The sequence below is a fragment of the Lepisosteus oculatus genome, chromosome 18 (assembly GCF_040954835.1).
Source record: "Lepisosteus oculatus isolate fLepOcu1 chromosome 18, fLepOcu1.hap2, whole genome shotgun sequence".
In the NCBI taxonomy this organism is placed as follows: Eukaryota; Metazoa; Chordata; class Actinopteri; order Semionotiformes; family Lepisosteidae; genus Lepisosteus; species Lepisosteus oculatus.
The window spans coordinates 5,697,419-5,718,165 of NC_090713.1; positions in this window are offsets into that span (position 1 = coordinate 5,697,419).

Sequence of the window (20,747 nt, forward strand, 5' to 3'; positions counted from 1 at the left end):
ACACTTTTCAAGACGTGTTTTTCAGCCCGGAATAAACGTGTTTTCCTAACCCTTGGAATCACAGTGTAACTGACTGGCTCAGAAGAGCCCACTGAGTCAGCCCTTAACCCCAGTGTGCAGAAGTTGTCAAAATGTGTTTTTCAGCACAAATAAACACGTTTTGTTAACTTTGGTCACCAACATGTAAGTTATAGGGCAGGAACAGCACACTTTTCAAAACGTGTTTTTAAGCCCGAAATAAACGCGTTTTCTCAGCCATTGGAATCACAGTGGAACTGACTGGCTCAGAACAGCCCACTGAGTCAGTCCTTAACCCCAGTGTGCAGAAGTTGTCAAAACGTGTTTTTCAGCACAAATAAACACGTTTTGGAAACTTTGGTCACCAACATGTAAGTTATAGGGCAGGAACAGCACACTTTTCAAAACGTGTTTTTCAGCCCGAAATAAACGCGTTTTCTCAGCCCTTGGAATTGCAGTGTAACTGACTGGCTCAGAAGAGCCCACTGAGTCAGCCCTTAACCCAAGTGTGCAGAAGTTGTCAAAACGTGTTTTTCAGCACAAATAAACACGTTTTGGCAACTATGGTCACCAACATGTAACTTATAGGGCAGGAACAGCACACTTTTCAAAACGTGTTTTTCAGCCAGAAATAAACGCGTTTTTTGAGCCCTTGGAATTGCAGTGTAACTGACTGGCTCAGAAGACACACTGAGTCAGCCCTTAACCCCAGTGTGCAGAAGTTGTCAAAACGTGTTCTTCAGCACAAATAAACATGTTTTGGCAACTTTGGTCACCATCATGTAAGTTATAGGGCTGGAACAGCACACTTTTCAAAACGTGTTTTTCAGCCCGAAATAAACGCGTTTTCTCAACCCTTGGAATCGCAGTGTAACTGCCTGGCTCAGAAGAGCCCACTGAGTCAGCCCTTAACCCCAGTGTGCAGAAGTTGTCAAAACGTGTTTTTCAGCACAAATAAACACGTTTTGGCAACTTTGGTCACCAACATGTAAGTTATAGGGCTGGAACAGCACACTTTTCAAAACGTGTTTTTCAGCCCGAAATAAACGCGTTTTCTAAGCCCTTGGAATCACAGTGTAACTGACTGGCTCAGAAGAGCCCACTGAGTCAGCCCTTAACCCCAGTGTGCAGAAGTTGTCAAAACATGTTTTTCAGCACAAATGAACACGTTTTGGCAACGGTGGTCACCAACATGTAAGTTATAGGGCAGGAAACGCACACTTTTCAAAACGTGTTTTTCAGCCCGAAATAAACACGTTTTCTGAGCCCTTGGAATCACAGTTTAACTGACTGGCTCAGAAGAGCCCACTGAGTCAGCCCTTAACCCCAGTGTGCAGAAGTTGTCAAAACGTGTTTTTCAGCACAAATAAACACGTTTTGGCAACTTTGGTCACCAACATGTAAGTTATAGGGCAGGAACAGCACACTTTTCAAAACGTGTTTTTCAGCCCGGAATAAACGCGTTTTCTCAACCCTTGGAATCGCAGTGTAACTGACTGGCTCAGAAGAGCCCACTGAGTCAGCCCTTAACCCCAGTGTGCAGAAGTTGTCAAAACGTGTTTTTCAGCACAGATAAACACGTTTTGGCAACTTTGGTCACCAACATGTAAGTTATAGGGCTATAACAGCACACTTTTCAAAACGTGTTTTTCAGCCCGAAATAAACGCGTTTTCTAAGCCCTTGGAATCACAGTGTAACTGATTGGCTCAGAAGAGCCCACTGAGTCAGCCCTTAACCCCAGTGTGCAGAAGTTGTCAAAACGTGTTTTTCAGCACAAATAAACATTTTTTGGTAACTTTGGTCACCAACATGTATGTTATAGAGCTGGAAAAGCACACATTTCAAAACGTGTTTTTCGGCCCGAAATAAACACGTTTTCTCAGCCCTTGGAATCACAGTGTAACTGACTGGCTTAGAAGAGCCCACTGAGTCAGCCCTTAACCCCAGTGTGCAGAAGTTGTCAAAACGTGTTTTTCAGCACAAATAAACACGTTTTGGCAACTTTGGTCACCAACATGTAACTTATAGGGCAGGAACAGCACACTTTTCAAAACGTGTTTTTCAGCCCGAAATAAACGCGTTTTCTAAGCCCTTGGAATCACAGTGTAACTGACTGGCTCAGAAGAGCCCACTGAGTCAGCCCTTAACCCCAGTGTGCAGAAGTTGTCAAAACGTGTTTTTCAGCACAAATAAACACGTTTTGGCAACTTTGGTCACCAACATGTAAGTTATAGGGCAGGAACAGCACAATTTTCAAAACGTGTTTTTCAGCCCGAAATAAACATGTTTTCTCAACCCTTGGAATTGCAGTGTAACTGCCTGGCTCAGAAGAGCCCACTGAGTCAGCCCTTAACCCCAGTGTGCAGAAGTTGTCAAAACGTGTTTTTCAGCACAAATAAACACGTTTTGGCAAGTTTGGTCACCAACATGTAAGTTATAGGGCAGGAACAGCACACTTTTCAAAACGTGTTTTTAAGCCCGAAATAAACGCGTTTTCTCAGCCATTGGAATCACAGTGTAACTGACTGGCTCAGAACAGCCCACTGAGTCAGTCCTTAACCCCAGTGTGCAGAAGTTGTCAAAACGTGTTTTTCAGCACAAATAAACACGTTTTGGCAACGGTGGTCACCAACATGTAAGTTATAGGGCAGGAACAGCACACTTTTCAAAACGTGTTTTTCAGCCCGAAATAAACGCGTTTTCTCAGCCCTTGGAATCACAGTGTAACTGACTGGCTCAGAAGAGCCCACTGAGTCAGCCCTTAACCCCAGTGTGCAGAAGTTGTCAAAACGTGTTTTTCAGCACAAATAAACACGTTTTGGCAACTTTGGTCACCAACATGTAAGTTATAGGGCAGGAACAGCACAATTTTCAAAACGTGTTTTTCAGCCCGAAATAAACATGTTTTCTCAACCCTTGGAATTGCAGTGTAACTGCCTGGCTCAGAAGAGCCCACTGAGTCAGCCCTTAACCCCAGTGTGCAGAAGTTGTCAAAACGTGTTTTTCAGCACAAATAAACACGTTTTGGCAAGTTTGGTCACCAACATGTAAGTTATAGGGCAGGAACAGCACACTTTTCAAAACGTGTTTTTAAGCCCGAAATAAACGCGTTTTCTCAGCCATTGGAATCACAGTGTAACTGACTGGCTCAGAACAGCCCACTGAGTCAGTCCTTAACCCCAGTGTGCAGAAGTTGTCAAAACGTGTTTTTCAGCACAAATAAACACGTTTTGGCAACGGTGGTCACCAACATGTAAGTTATAGGGCAGGAACAGCACACTTTTCAAAACGTGTTTTTCAGCCCGAAATAAACGCGTTTTCTCAGCCCTTGGAATTGCAGTGTAACTTACTGGCTCAGAAGAGCCCACTGAGTCAGCCCTTAACCCAAGTGTGCAGAAGTTGTCAAAACGTGTTTTTCAGCACAAATAAACACGTTTTGGCAACTTTGGTCACCAACATGTAACTTATAGGGCAGGAACAGCACACTTTTCAAAACGTGTTTTTCAGCCAGAAATAAACACGTTTTTTGAGCCCTTGGAATTGCAGTGTAACTGACTGGCTCAGAAGACCCACTGAGTCAGCCCTTAACCCCAGTGTGCAGAAGTTGTCAAAACGTGTTCTTCAGCACAAATAAACATGTTTTGGCAACTTTGTTCACCAACATGTAAGTTATAGGGCTGGAACAGCACACTTTTCAAAACGTGTTTTTCAGCCCGAAATAAACGCGTTTTCTCAACCCTTGGAATCGCAGTGTAACTGCCTGGCTCAGAAGAGCCCACTGAGTCAGCCCTTAACCCCAGTGTGCAGAAGTTGTCAAAACGTGTTTTTCAGCACAAATAAACACGTTTTGGCAACTTTGGTCACCAACATGTAAGTTATAGGGCTGGAACAGCACACTTTTCAAAACGTGTTTTTCAGCCCGAAATAAACATGTTTTCTCAACCCTTGGAATTGCAGTGTAACTGCCTGGCTCAGAAGAGCCCACTGAGTCAGCCCTTAACCCCAGTGTGCAGAAGTTGTCAAAACGTGTTTTTCAGCACAAATAAACACGTTTTGGCAACTTTGGTCACCAACATGTAAGTTATAGGGCAGGAACAGCACACTTTTCAAAACGTGTTTTTAAGCCCGAAATAAACGCGTTTTCTCAGCCATTGGAATCACAGTGTAACTGACTGGCTCAGAACAGCCCACTGAGTCAGTCCTTAACCCCAGTGTGCAGAAGTTGTCAAAACGTGTTTTTCAGCACAAATAAACACGTTTTGGCAACTTTGGTCACCAACATGTAACTTATAGGGCAGGAACAGCACACTTTTCAAAATGTGTTTTTCAGCCAGAAATAAACGCGTTTTTTGAGCCCTTGGAATTGCAGTGTAACTGACTAGCTGAGAAGACCCACTGAGTCAGCCCTTAGCCCCAGTGTGCAGAAGTTGTCAAAACATGTTTTTCAGCACAAATAAACACGTTTTGGCAACGGTGGTCACCAACATGTAAGTTATAGGGCAGGAAACGCACACTTTTCAAAACGTGTTTTTCAGCCCGAAATAAACACGTTTTCTGAGCCCTTGGAATCACAGTTTAACTGACTGGCTCAGAAGAGCCCACTGAGTCAGCCCTTAACCCCAGTGTGCAGAAGTTGTCAAAACATGTTTTTCAGCACAAATAAACACGTTTTGGCAACGGTGGTCACCAACATGTAAGTTATAGGGCAGGAAACGCACACTTTTCAAAACGTGTTTTTCAGCCCGAAATAAACACGTTTTCTGAGCCCTTGGAATCACAGTTTAACTGACTGGCTCAGAAGAGCCCACTGAGTCAGCCCTTAACCCCAGTGTGCAGAAGTTGTCAAAACGTGTTTTTCAGCACAAATAAACACGTTTTGGCAACTTTGGTCACCAACATGTAAGTTATAGGGCAGGAACAGCACACTTTTCAAAACGTGTTTTTCAGCCCGGAATAAACGCGTTTTCTCAACCCTTGGAATCGCAGTGTAACTGACTGGCTCAGAAGAGCCCACTGAGTCAGCCCTTAACCCCAGTGTGCAGAAGTTGTCAAAACGTGTTTTTCAGCACAAATAAACACGTTTTGGCAACTTTGGTCACCAACATGTAAGTTACAGGGCAGGAACAGCACACTTTTCAAGACGTGTTTTTCAGCCCGGAATAAACGCGTTTTCTGAGCCATTGGAATTGCAGTGTAACTGACTGGCTTAGAAGAGCCCACTGAGTAAGCCCTTAACCCCAGTGTCTAGAAGTTGTCAAAACGTGTTTTTCAGCACAAATAAACACGTTTTGGCAAATTTGGTCACCAACATGTAAGTTATAGGGCTGGAACAGCACACTTTTCAAAACGTGTTTTTCAGCCCGAAATAAACGCATTTTCTCAACCCTTGGAATCGCAGTGTAACTGACTGGCTCAGAAGAGCCCACTGAGTCAGCCCTTAACCCCAGTGTGCAGAAGTTGTCAAAACGTGTTTTTCAGCACAAATAAACACGTTTTGGCAACTTTGGTCACCAACATGTAAGTTACAGGGCAGGAACAGCACACTTTTCAAGACGTGTTTTTCAGCCCGGAATAAACGTGTTTTCCTAACCCTTGGAATCACAGTGTAACTGACTGGCTCAGAAGAGCCCACTGAGTCAGCCCTTAACCCCAGTGTGCAGAAGTTGTCAAAATGTGTTTTTCAGCACAAATAAACACGTTTTGTTAACTTTGGTCACCAACATGTAAGTTATAGGGCAGGAACAGCACACTTTTCAAAACGTGTTTTTCAGCCCGAAATAAACGCGTTTTCTCAACCCTTGGAATCGCAGTGTAACTGCCTGGCTCAGAAAAGCCCACTGAGTCAGCCCTTAACCCCAGTGTGCAGAAGTTGTCAAAACGTGTTTTTCAGCACAAATAAACACGTTTTGGCAACTTTGGTCACCAACATGTAAGTTATAGGGCTGGAACAGCACACTTTTCAAAACGTGTTTTTCAGCCCGAAATAAACGCGTTTTCTAAGCCCTTGGAATCACAGTGTAACTGACGGGCTCAGAAGAGCCCACTGAGTCAGCCCTTAACCCCAGTGTGCAGAAGTTGTCAAAACGTGTTTTTCAGTACAAATAAACACGTTTTGGCAACTTTGGTCACCAACATGTAAGTTATAGGGCTATAACAGCATACTTTTCAAAACGTGTTTTTCAGCCCGAAATAAACGCGTTTTCTAAGCCCTTGGAATCACAGTGTAACTGATTGGCTCAGAAGAGCCCACTGAGTCAGCCCTTAACCCCAGTGTGCAGAAGTTGTCAAAACGTGTTTTTCAGCACAAATAAACATTTTTTGGTAACTTTGGTCACCAACATGTATGTTATAGAGCTGGAAAAGCACACATTTCAAAACGTGTTTTTCGGCCCGAAATAAACACGTTTTATCAGCCCTTGGAATCACAGTGTAACTGACTGGCTTAGAAGAGCCCACTGAGTCAGCCCTTAACCCCAGTGTGCAGAAGTTGTCAAAACGTGTTTTTCAGCACAAATAAACACGTTTTGGCAACTTTGGTCACCAACATGTAACTTATAGGGCAGGAACAGCACACTTTTCAAAACGTGTTTTTCAGCCCGAAATAAACGCGTTTTCTAAGCCCTTGGAATCACAGTGTAACTGACTGGCTCAGAAGAGCCCACTGAGTCCGCCCTTAACCACAGTGTGCAGAAGTTGTCAAAACGTGTTTTTCAGCACAAATAAACACGTTTTGGCAACTTTGGTCACCAACATGTAAGTTATAGGGCAGGAACAGCACAATTTTCAAAACGTGTTTTTCAGCCCGAAATAAACATGTTTTCTCAACCCTTGGAATTGCAGTGTAACTGCCTGGCTCAGAAGAGCCCACTGAGTCAGCCCTTAACCCCAGTGTGCAGAAGTTGTCAAAACGTGTTTTTCAGCACAAATAAACACTTTTTGGCAACTTTGGTCACCAACATGTAAGTTATAGGGGAGGAACACAACACTTTTCAAAACGTGTTTTTCAGCCCGAAATTAACGCGTTTTCTAAACCCTTGGAATCACAGTGTAACTGACTGGCTCAGAAGAGCCCACTGAGTCAGCCCTTAACCCCAGTGTGCAGAAGTTGTCAAAACGTGTTTTTCAGCACAAATAAACACGTTTTGGCAACTTTGGTCACCAACATGTAAGTTATAGGGCAGGAACAGCACACTTTTCAAAACGTGTTTTTAAGCCCGAAATAAACGCGTTTTCTCAGCCATTGGAATCACAGTGTAACTGACTGGCTCAGAACAGCCCACTGAGTCAGTCCTTAACCCCAGTGTGCAGAAGTTGTCAAAACGTGTTTTTCAGCACAAATAAACACGTTTTGGCAACTTTGGTCACCAACATGTAAGTTATAGGGCAGGAACAGCACACTTTTCAAAACGTGTTTTTCAGCCCGAAATAAACGCGTTTTCTCAGCCCTTGGAATTGCAGTGTAACTGACTGGCTCAGAAGAGCCCACTGAGTCAGCCCTTAACCCAAGTGTGCAGAAGTTGTCAAAACGTGTTTTTCAGCACAAATAAACACGTTTTGGCAACTTTGGTCACCAACATGTAACTTATAGGGCAGGAACAGCACACTTTTCAAAACGTGTTTTTCAGCCAGAAATAAACGCGTTTTTTGAGCCCTTGGAATTGCAGTGTAACTGACTGGCTCAGAAGACCCACTGAGTCAGCCCTTAACCCCAGTGTGCAGAAGTTGTCAAAACGTGTTCTTCAGCACAAATAAACATGTTTTGGCAACTTTGGTCACCAACATGTAAGTTATAGGGCTGGAACAGCACACTTTTCAAAACGTGTTTTTCAGCCCAAAATAAACGCGTTTTCTAAGCCCTTGGAATCACAGTGTAACTGACGGGCTCAGAAGAGCCCACTGAGTCAGCCCTTAACCCCAGTGTGCAGAAGTTGTCAAAACGTGTTTTTCAGCACAAATAAACACGTTTTGGCAACTTTGGTCACCAACATGTAAGTTATAGGGCTATAACAGCACACTTTTCAAAACGTGTTTTTCAGCCCGAAATAAACGCGTTTTCTAAGCCTTTGGAATCACAGTGTAACTGATTGGCTCAGAAGAGCCCACTGAGTCAGCCCTTAACCCCAGTGTGCAGAAGTTGTCAAAACGTGTTTTTCAGCACAAATAAACATTTTTTGGTAACTTTGGTCACCAACATGTATGTTATAGAGCTGGAAAAGCACACATTTCAAAACGTGTTTTTCGGCCCGAAATAAACACGTTTTATCAGCCCTTGGAATCACAGTGTAACTGACTGGCTTAGAAGAGCCCACTGAGTCAGCCCTTAACCCCAGTGTGCAGAAGTTGTCAAAACGTGTTTTTCAGCACAAATAAACACGTTTTGGCAACTTTGGTCACCAACATGTAACTTATAGGGCAGGAACAGCACACTTTTCAAAACGTGTTTTTCAGCCCGAAATAAACGCGTTTTCTAAGCCCTTGGAATCACAGTGTAACTGACTGGCTCAGAAGAGCCCACTGAGTCAGCCCTTAACCCCAGTGTGCAGAAGTTGTCAAAACGTGTTTTTCAGCACAAATAAACACGTTTTGGCAACTTTGGTCACCAACATGTAAGTTATAGGGCAGGAACAGCACAATTTTCAAAACGTGTTTTTCAGCCCGAAATAAACATGTTTTCTCAACCCTTGGAATTGCAGTGTAACTGCCTGGCTCAGAAGAGCCCACTGAGTCAGCCCTTAACCCCAATGTGCAGAAGTTGTCAAAACGTGTTTTTCAGCACAAATAAACACGTTTTGGCAACTTTGGTCACCAACATGTAAGTTATAGGGGAGGAACACAACACTTTTCAAAACGTGTTTTTCAGCCCGAAATTAACGCGTTTTCTAAACCCTTGGAATCACAGTGTAACTGACTGGCTCAGAAGAGCCCACTGAGTCAGCCCTTAACCCCAGTGTGCAGAAGTTGTCAAAACGTGTTTTTCAGCACAAATAAACACGTTTTGGCAACTTTGGTCACCAACATGTAAGTTATAGGGCAGGAACAGCACACTTTTCAAAACGTGTTTTTAAGCCCGGAATAAACGCGTTTTCTCAGCCATTGGAATCACAGTGTAACTGACTGGCTCAGAACAGCCCACTGAGTCAGTCCTTAACCCCAGTGTGCAGAAGTTGTCAAAACGTGTTTTTCAGCACAAATAAACACGTTTTGGCAACTTTGGTCACCAACATGTAAGTTATAGGGCAGGAACAGCACACTTTTCAAAACGTGTTTTTAAGCCCGAAATAAACGCGTTTTCTCAGCCCTTGGAATTGCAGTGTAACTGACTGGCTCAGAAGAGCCCACTGAGTCAGCCCTTAACCCAAGTGTGCAGAAGTTGTCAAAACGTGTTTTTCAGCACAAATAAACACGTTTTGGCAACTTTGGTCACCAACATGTAACTTATAGGGCAGGAACAGCACACTTTTCAAAACGTGTTTTTCAGCCAGAAATAAACGTGTTTTTTGAGCCCTTGGAATTGCAGTGTAACTGACTGGCTCAGAAGACCCACTGAGTCAGCCCTTAACCCCAGTGTGCAGAAGTTGTCAAAACGTGTTTTTCAGCACAAATAAACACGTTTTGGCAACTTTGGTCACCAACATGTAAGTTATAGGGCTGGAACAGCACACTTTTCAAAACGTGTTTTTCAGCCCGAAATAAACGCGTTTTCTAAGCCCTAGGAATCACAGTGTAACTGACGGGCTCAGAAGAGCCCACTGAGTCAGCCCTTAACCCCAGTGTGCAGAAGTTGTCAAAACGTGTTTTTCAGCACAAATAAACACGTTTTGGCAACTTTGGTCACCAACATGTAAGTTATAGGGCTATAACAGCACACTTTTCAAAACGTGTTTTTCAGCCCGAAATAAACGCGTTTTCTAAGCCCTTGGAATCACAGTGTAACTGATTGGCTCAGAAGAGCCCACTGAGTCAGCCCTTAACCCCAGTGTGCAGAAGTTGTCAAAACATGTTTTTCAGCACAAATAAACATTTTTTGGTAACTTTGGTCACCAACATGTATGTTATAGAGCTGGAAAAGCACAAATTTCAAAACGTGTTTTTCGGCCCGAAATAAACACGTTTTATCAGCCCTTGGAATCACAGTGTAACTGACTGGCTTAGAAGAGCCCACTGAGTCAGCCCTTAACCCCAGTGTGCAGAAGTTGTCAAAACGTGTTTTTCAGCACAAATAAACACGTTTTGGCAACTTTGGTCACCAACATGTAACTTATAGGGCAGGAACAGCACACTTTTCAAAACGTGTTTTTCAGCCCGAAATAAACGCGTTTTCTCAACCCTTGGAATTGCAGTGTAAATGCCTGGCTCAGAAGAGCCCACTGAGTCAGCCCTTAACCCCAGTGTGCAGAAGTTGTCAAAACGTGTTTTTCAGCACAAATAAACACGTTTTGGCAACTTTGGTCACCAACATGTAAGTTATAGGGGAGGAACACAACACTTTTCAAAACGTGTTTTTCAGCCCGAAATTAACGCGTTTTCTAAACCCTTGGAATCACAGTGTAACTGACTGGCTCAGAAGAGCCCACTGAGTCAGCCCTTAACCCAAGTGTGCAGAAGTTGTCAAAACGTGTTTTTCAGCACAAATAAACACGTTTTGGCAACTTTGGTCACCAACACGTAACTTATAGGGCAGGAACAGCACACTTTTCAAAACGTGTTTTTCAGCCAGAAATAAACGCGTTTTTTGAGCCCTTGGAATTGCAGTGTAACTGACTGACTCAGAAGACCCACTGAGTCAGCCCTTAACCCCAGTGTGCAGAAGTTGTCAAAACGTGTTTTTCAGCACAAATAAACACGTTTTGGCAACTTTGGTCACCAACATGTAAGTTATAGGGGAGGAACACAACACTTTTCAAAACGTGTTTTTCAGCCCGAAATTAACGCGTTTTCTAAACCCTTGGAATCACAGTGTAACTGACTGGCTCAGAAGAGCCCACTGAGTCAGCCCTTAACCCCAGTGTGCAGAAGTTGTCAAAACGTGTTTTTCAGCACAAATAAACACGTTTTGGCAACTTTGGTCACCAACATGTAAGTTATAGGGCAGGAACAGCACACTTTTCAAAACGTGTTTTTGAGCCCGAAATAAACGCGTTTTCTCAGCCCTTGGAATTGCAGTGTAACTGACTGGCTCAGAAGAGCCCACTGAGTCAGCCCTTAACCCAAGTGTGCAGAAGTTGTCAAAACGTGTTTTTCAGCACAAATAAACACGTTTTGGCAACTTTGGTCACCAACATGTAACTTATAGGGCAGGAAACGCACACTTTTCAAAACGTGTTTTTCAGCCCGAAATAAACACGTTTTCTGAGCCCTTGGAATCACAGTTTAACTGACTGGCTCAGAAGAGCCCACTGAGTCAGCCCTTAACCCCAGTGTGCAGAAGTTGTCAAAACATGTTTTTCAGCACAAATAAACACGTTTTGGCAACGGTGGTCACCAACATGTAAGTTATAGGGCAGGAAACGCACACTTTTCAAAACGTGTTTTTCAGCCCGAAATAAACACGTTTTCTGAGCCCTTGGAATCACAGTTTAACTGACTGGCTCAGAAGAGCCCACTGAGTCAGCCCTTAACCCCAGTGTGCAGAAGTTGTCAAAACGTGTTTTTCAGCACAAATAAACACGTTTTGGCAACTTTGGTCACCAACATGTAAGTTATAGGGCAGGAACAGCACACTTTTCAAAACGTGTTTTTCAGCCCGGAATAAACGCGTTTTCTCAACCCTTGGAATCGCAGTGTAACTGACTGGCTCAGAAGAGCCCACTGAGTCAGCCCTTAACCCCAGTGTGCAGAAGTTGTCAAAACGTGTTTTTCAGCACAAATAAACACGTTTTGGCAACTTTGGTCACCAACATGTAAGTTACAGGGCAGGAACAGCACACTTTTCAAGACGTGTTTTTCAGCCCGGAATAAACGCGTTTTCTGAGCCTTTGGAATTGCAGTGTAACTGACTGGCTTAGAAGAGCCCACTGAGTAAGCCCTTAACCCCAGTGTCTAGAAGTTGTCAAAACGTGTTTTTCAGCACAAATAAACACGTTTTGGCAAATTTGGTCACCAACATGTAAGTTATAGGGCTGGAACAGCACACTTTTCAAAACGTGTTTTTCAGCCCGAAATAAACGCATTTTCTCAACCCTTGGAATCGCAGTGTAACTGACTGGCTCAGAAGAGCCCACTGAGTCAGCCCTTAACCCCAGTGTGCAGAAGTTGTCAAAACGTGTTTTTCAGCACAAATAAACACGTTTTGGCAACTTTGGTCACCAACATGTAAGTTACAGGGCAGGAACAGCACACTTTTCAAGACGTGTTTTTCAGCCCGGAATAAACGTGTTTTCCTAACCCTTGGAATCACAGTGTAACTGACTGGCTCAGAAGAGCCCACTGAGTCAGCCCTTAACCCCAGTGTGCAGAAGTTGTCAAAATGTGTTTTTCAGCACAAATAAACACGTTTTGTTAACTTTGGTCACCAACATGTAAGTTATAGGGCAGGAACAGCACACTTTTCAAAACGTGTTTTTCAGCCCGAAATAAACGCGTTTTCTCAACCCTTGGAATCGCAGTGTAACTGCCTGGCTCAGAAAAGCCCACTGAGTCAGCCCTTAACCCCAGTGTGCAGAAGTTGTCAAAACGTGTTTTTCAGCACAAATAAACACGTTTTGGCAACTTTGGTCACCAACATGTAAGTTATAGGGCTGGAACAGCACACTTTTCAAAACGTGTTTTTCAGCCCGAAATAAACGCGTTTTCTAAGCCCTTGGAATCACAGTGTAACTGACGGGCTCAGAAGAGCCCACTGAGTCAGCCCTTAACCCCAGTGTGCAGAAGTTGTCAAAACGTGTTTTTCAGTACAAATAAACACGTTTTGGCAACTTTGGTCACCAACATGTAAGTTATAGGGCTATAACAGCATACTTTTCAAAACGTGTTTTTCAGCCCGAAATAAACGCGTTTTCTAAGCCCTTGGAATCACAGTGTAACTGATTGGCTCAGAAGAGCCCACTGAGTCAGCCCTTAACCCCAGTGTGCAGAAGTTGTCAAAACGTGTTTTTCAGCACAAATAAACACGTTTTGGCAACTTTGGTCACCAACATGTAAGTTATAGGGCAGGAACAACATACTTTTCAAAACGTGTTTTTCAGCCCGAAATAAACGCGTTTTCTCAACCCTTGGAATCACAGTGTAACTGACTGGCTCAGAAGAGCCCACTGAGTCAGCCCTTAACCCCAGTGTGCAGAAGTTGTCAAAATGTGTTTTTCAGCACAAATAAACACGTTTTGGCAACTTTGGTCACCAACATGTAAGTTATAGGGCAGGAACAACATACTTTTCAAAACGTGTTTTTCAGCCCGAAATAAACGCGTTTTCTCAACCCTTGGAATCACAGTGTAACTGACTGGCTCAGAAGAGCCCACTGAGTCAGCCCTTAACCCCAGTGTGCAGAAGTTGTCAAAACGTTTTTTTCAGCACAAATAAACACGTTTTGGCAACTTTGGTCACCAACATGTAAGTTATAGGGGAGGAACACAACACTTTTCAAAACGTGTTTTTCAGCCCCAAATAAACGCGTTTTCTCAACCCTTGGAATCACAGTGTAACTGACTGGCTCAGAAGAGCCCACTGAGTCAGCCCTTTACCCCAGTGTGCAGAAATTGTCAAAACGTGTTTTTCAGCACAAATAAACACGTTTTGGCAACTTTGGTCACCAACATGTAAGTTATAGGGCAGGAACAACATACTTTTCAAAACGTGTTTTTCAGCCCGAAATAAACGCGTTTTCTCAACCCTTGGAATCACAGTGTAACTGACTGGCTCAGAAGAGCCCACTGAGTCAGCCCTTAACCCCAGTGTGCAGAAGTTGTCAAAACATGTTTTTCAGCACAAATAAACACGTTTTGGCAACTTTGGTCACCAACATGTAAGTTATAGGGCAGGAACAACATACTTTTCAAAACGTGTTTTTCAGCCCGAAATAAACGCGTTTTCTCAACCCTTGGAATCACAGTGTAACTGACTGGCTCAGAAGAGCCCACTGAGTCAGCCCTTAACCCCAGTGTGCAGAAGTTGTCAAAACGTGTTTTTCAGCACAAATAAACACGTTTTGGCAACTTTGGTCACCAACATGTAAGTTATAGGGCAGGAACAACATACTTTTCAAAACGTGTTTTTCAGCCCGAAATAAACGCGTTTTCTCAACCCTTGGAATCACAGTGTAACTGACTGGCTCAGAAGAGCCCACTGAGTCAGCCCTTAACCCCAGTGTGCAGAAGTTGTCAAAATGTGTTTTTCAGCACAAATAAACACGTTTTGGCAACTTTGGTCACCAACATGTAAGTTATAGGGCAGGAACAACATACTTTTCAAAACGTGTTTTTCAGCCCGAAATAAACGCGTTTTCTCAACCCTTGGAATCACAGTGTAACTGACTGGCTCAGAAGAGCCCACTGAGTCAGACCTTAACCCCAGTGTGCAGAAGTTGTCAAAACGTTTCTTTCAGCACAAATAAACACGTTTTGGCAACTTTGGTCACCAACATGTAAGTTATAGGGGAGGAACACAACACTTTTCAAAACGTGTTTTTCAGCCCCAAATAAATGCGTTTTCTCAACCCTTGGAATCACAGTGTAACTGACTGGCTCAGAAGAGCCCACTGAGTCAGCCCTTAACCCCAGTGTGCAGAAGTTGTCAAAACGTGTTTTTCAGCACAAATAAACACGTTTTGGCAACTTTGGTCACCAACATGTAAGTTATAGGGCAGGAACAACATACTTTTCAAAACGTGTTTTTCAGCCCGAAATAAACGCGTTTTCTCAACCCTTGGAATCACAGTGTAACTGACTGGCTCAGAAGAGCCCACTGAGTCAGCCCTTAACCCCAGTGTGCAGAAGTTGTCAAAACGTGTTTTTCAGCACAAATAAACACGTTTTGGCAACTTTGGTCACCAACATGTAAGTTATAGGGGAGGAACACAACACTTTTCAAAACGTGTTTTTCAGCCCGAAATAAACGCGTTTTCTCAACCCTTGGAATCACAGTGTAACTGACTGGCTCAGAAGAGCCCACTGAGTCAGCCCTTAACTCCAGTGTGCAGAAGTTGTCAAAACGTGTTTTTCAGCACAAATAAACACGTTTTGGCAACTTTGGTCACCAACATGTAAGTTATAGGGGAGGAACACAACACTTTTCAAAACGTGTTTTTCAGCCCGAAATAAACGCGTTTTCTCAACCCTTGGAATCACAGTGTAACTGACTGGCTCAGAAGAGCCCACTGAGTCAGCCCTTAACCCCAGTGTGCAGAAATTGTCAAAACGTGTTTTTCAGCACAAATAAACACGTTTTGGCTACTTTGGTCACCAACATGTAAGTTATAGGGCAGGAACAGAACACTTTTCAAAACGTGTTTTTCAGCCCGAAATAAACGCGTTTTCTCAACCCTTGGAATCACAGTGTAACTGACTGGCTCAGAAGAGCACAGTGAGTCAGCCCTTAACCCCAGTGTGCAGAAATTGTCAAATCGTGTTTTTCAGCACAAATAAACACGTTTTGGCAACTTTGGTCACCAACATGTAAGTTATAGGGCAGGAACAGAACACTTTTCAAAACGTGTTTTTCAGCCCGAAATAAACGCGTTTTCTCAACCCTTGGAATCACAGTGTAACTGACTGGCTCAGAAGAGCCCACTGAGCCAGCCCTTAACCCCAGTGTGCAGAAGTTGTCAAAACGTGTTTTTCAGCACAAATAAACACGTTTTGGCAACTTTGGTCACCAACATGTAAGTTATAGGGGATTAACACAACACTTTTCAAAACGTGTTTTTCAGCCCGAAATAAACGCGTTTTCTCAACCCTTGGAATCACAGTGTAACTGACTGGCTCAGAAGAGCCCACTGAGTCAGCCCTTAACCCCAGTGTGCAGAAGTTGTCAAAACGTGTTTTTCAGCACAAATAAACACGTTTTGGCAACTTTGGTCACCAACATGTAAGTTATAGGGGAGGAACACAACACTTTTCAAAACGTGTTTTTCAGCCCGAAATAAACGCGTTTTCTCAACCCTTGGAATCACAGTGTAACTGACTGGCTCAGAAGAGCCCACTGAGCCAGCCCTTAACCCCAGTGTGCAGAAGTTGTCAAAACGTGTTTTTCAGCAAAAATAAACACGTTTTGGCAACTTTGGTCACCAACATGTAAGTTATAGGGGATTAACACAACACTTTTCAAAACGTGTTTTTCAGCCCGAAATAAACGCGTTTTCTCAACCCTTGGAATCACAGTGTAACTGACTGGCTCAGAAGAGCCCACTGAGTCAGCCCTTAACCCCAGTGTGCAGAAGTTGTCAAAACGTGTTTTTCAGCACAAATAAACACGTTTTGGCAACTTTGGTCACCAACATGTAAGTTATAGGGGAGGAACACAACACTTTTCAAAACGTGTTTTTCAGCCCGAAATAAACGCGTTTTCTCAACCCTTGGAATCACAGTGTAACTGACTGGCTCAGAAGAGCCCACTGAGTCAGCCCTTAACCCCAGTGTGCAGAAGTTGTCAAAACGTGTTTTTCAGCACAAATAAACACGTTTTGGCAACTTTGGTCACCAACATGTAAGTTATAGGGCAGGAACAACATACTTTTCAAAACGTGTTTTTCAGCCCGAAATAAACGCGTTTTCTCAACCCTTGGAATCACAGTGTAACTGACTGGCTCAGAAGAGCCCACTGAGTCAGCCCTTAACCCCAGTGTGCAGAAGTTGTCAAAACGTGTTTTTCAGCACAAATAAACACGTTTTGGCAACTTTGGTCACCAACATGTAAGTTATAGGGGAGGAACACAACACTTTTCAAAACGTGTTTTTCAGCCCGAAATAAACGCGTTTTCTCAACCCTTGGAATCACAGTGTAACTGACTGGCTCAGAAGAGCCCACTGAGTCAGCCCTTAACCCCAGTGTGCAGAAGTTGTCAAAACGTGTTTTTCAGCACAAATAAACACGTTTTGGCAACTTTGGTCACCAACATGTAAGTTATAGGGCAGGAACAACATACTTTTCAAAACGTGTTTTTCAGCCCGAAATAAACGCGTTTTCTCAACCCTTGGAATCACAGTGTAACTGACTGGCTCAGAAGAGCCCACTGAGTCAGCCCTTAACCCCAGTGTGCAGAAGTTGTCAAAATGTGTTTTTCAGCACAAATAAACACGTTTTGGCAACTTTGGTCACCAACATGTAAGTTATAGGGCAGGAACAACATACTTTTCAAAACGTGTTTTTCAGCCCGAAATAAACGCGTTTTCTCAACCCTTGGAATCACAGTGTAACTGACTGGCTCAGAAGAGCCCACTGAGTCAGCCCTTAACCCCAGTGTGCAGAAGTTGTCAAAACGTTTTTTTCAGCACAAATAAACACGTTTTGGCAACTTTGGTCACCAACATGTAAGTTATAGGGGAGGAACACAACACTTTTCAAAACGTGTTTTTCAGCCCCAAATAAACGCGTTTTCTCAACCCTTGGAATCACAGTGTAACTGACTGGCTCAGAAGAGCCCACTGAGTCAGCCCTTTACCCCAGTGTGCAGAAATTGTCAAAACGTGTTTTTCAGCACAAATAAACACGTTTTGGCAACTTTGGTCACCAACATGTAAGTTATAGGGCAGGAACAACATACTTTTCAAAAAGTGTTTTTCAGCCCCAAATAAACGCGTTTTCTCAACCCTTGGAATCACAGTGTAACTGACTGGCTCAGAAGAGCCCACTGAGTCAGCCCTTAACCCCAGTGTGCAGAAGTTGTCAAAACGTGTTTTTCAGCACAAATAAACACGTTTTGGCAACTTTGGTCACCAACATGTAAGTTATAGGGCAGGAACAACATACTTTTCAAAACGTGTTTTTCAGCCCGAAATAAACGCGTTTTCTCAACCCTTGGAATCACAGTGTAACTGACTGGCTCAGAAGAGCCCACTGAATCAGCCCTTAACCCCAGTGTGCAGAAATTGTCAAAACGTGTTTTTCAGCACAAATAAACACGTTTTGGCAACTTTGGTCACCAACATGTAAGTTATAGGGCAGGAACAACATAATTTTCAAAACGTGTTTTTCAGCCCGAAATAAACGCGTTTTCTCAACCCTTGGAATCACAGTGTAACAGCAAGGCTCAGAAGAGCCCACACCACTCAGCCCTTAACCCCAGTGTGCAGAAGTTGTCAAAACGTGTTTTTCAGCACAAATAAACACGTTTTGGCAACTTTGGTCACCAACATGTAAGTTATAGGGCAGGAACAACATACTTTTCAAACGTGTTTTCAGCCCGAAATAAACGCGTTTTCTCAACCCTTGGAATCACAGTGTAACTGACTGGCTCAGAAGAGCCCACTGAGTCAGCCCTTAACCCCAGTGTGCAGAAGTTGTCAAAATGTGTTTTTCAGCACAAATAAACACGTTTTGGCAACTTTGGTCACCAACATGTAAGTTATAGGGCAGGAACAACATACTTTTCAAAACGTGTTTTTCAGCCCGAAATAAACGCGTTTTTCTCAACCCTTGGAATTCACAGTGTAACTGACTGGCTCAGAAGAGCCCACTGAGTCAGCCCTTAACCCCAGTGTGCAGAAGTTGTCAAAAACGTTTCTTTCAGCACAAATAAACACGTTTTGGCAACTTTGGTCACCAACATGTAAGTTATAGGGGAGGAACACAACACTTTTCAAAACGTGTTTTTCAGCCCCCAAATAAATGCGTTTTCTCAACCCTTGGAATCACAGTGTAACTGACTGGCTCAGAAGAGCCCACTGAGTCAGCCCTTTACCCCAGTGTGCAGAAATTGTCAAAACGTGTTTTCCAGCACAAATAAACACGTTTTGGCAACTTTGGTCACCAACATGTAAGTTATAGGGCAGGAACAACATACTTTTCAAAAAGTGTTTTTCAGCCCCAAATAAACGCGTTTTCTCAACCTTGGAATCACAGTGTAACTGACTGGCTCAGAAGAGCCACTGAGTCAGCCCTTAACCCCAGTGTGCAGAAGTTGTCAAAACGTGTTTTTCAGCACAAATAAACACGTTTTGGCAACTTTGGTCACCAACATGTAAGTTATAGGGCAGGAACAACATACTTTTCAAAACGTGTTTTTCAGCCCGAAATAAACGCGTTTTCTCAACCCTTGGAATCACAGTGTAACTGACTGGCTCAGAAGAGCCCACTGAGTCAGCCCTTAACCCCAGTGTGCAGAAGTTGTCAAAACGTGTTTTTCAGCACAAATAAACACGTTTTGGCAACTTTGGTCACCAACATGTAAGTTATAGGGCAGGAACAACATACTTTTCAAAACGTGTTTTCAGCCCGAAATAAACGCGTTTTCTCAACCCTTGGAATCACAGTGTAACTGGACTGGCTCAGAAGAGCCCACTGAGTCAGCCCTTAACCCCAGTGTGCAGAAGTTGTCAAAATGTGTTTTTCAGCACAAATAAACACGTTTTGGCAACTTTGGTCACCAACATGTAAGTTATAGGGCAGGAACAACATACTTTTCAAAACGTGTTTTTCAGCCCGAAATAAACGCGTTTTCTCAACCCTTGGAATCACAGTGTAACTGACTGGCTCAGAAGAGCCCACTGAGTCAGCCCTTAACCCCAGTGTGCAGAAGTTGTCAAAACGTTTTTTCAGCACAAATAAACACGTTTTGGCAACTTTGGTCACCAACATGTAAGTTATAGGGGAGGAACACAACACTTTTCAAAACGTGTTTTTCAGCCCGAAATAAACGCGTTTTCTCAACCCTTGGAATCACAGTGTAACTGACTGGCTCAGAAGAACCCACTGAGTCAGCCCTTAACCCCAGTGTGCAGAAGTTGTCAAAACATGTTTTTCAGCACAAATAAACACGTTTTGGCAACTTTGGTCACCAACATGTAAGTTATAGGGGAGGAACACAACACTTTTCAAAACGTGTTTTTTCAGCCCGAAATAAACGCGTTTTTCTCAACCCTTGGAATCACAGTGTAACTGACTGGCTCAGAAGAGCCCACTGTGTCAGCCCTTAACTCCAGTGTGCAGAAGTTGTCAAAACGTGTTTTTCAGCACAAATAAAACACGTTTTGGCAACTTTGGTCACCAACATGTAAGTTATAGGGGAGGAACACAACACTTTTCAAACGTGTTTTTCAGCCCGAAATAAACGCGTTTTCTCAAACCCTTGGAATCACAGTGTAAACTGATTGGCTCAGAAGAGCCCACTGAGTCAGCCCTTAACCCCAGTGTGCAGAAATTGTCAAAACGTGTTTTTCAGCACAAATAAACACGTTTTGGCTACTTTGGTCACCAACATGTAAGTTATAGGGCAGGAACAGAACACTTTTCAAAACGTGTTTTTTCAGCCCGAAATAAACGCGTTTTCTCAACCCTTGGAATCACAGTGTAACTGACTGGCTCAGAAGAGCACAGTGAGTCAGCCCTTAACCCCAGTGTGCAGAAATTGTCAAATCGTGTTTTTCAGCACAAATAAACACGTTTTGGCAACTTTGGTCACCAACATGTAAGTTATAGGGCAGGAACAGAACACTTTTCAAAACGTGTTTTTCAGCCCGAAATAAACGCGTTTTCTCAACCCTTGGAATCACAGTGTAACTGACTGGCTCAGAAGAGCCCACTGAGCCAGCCCTTAACCCCAGTGTGCAGAAGTTGTCAAAACGTGTTTTTCAGCACA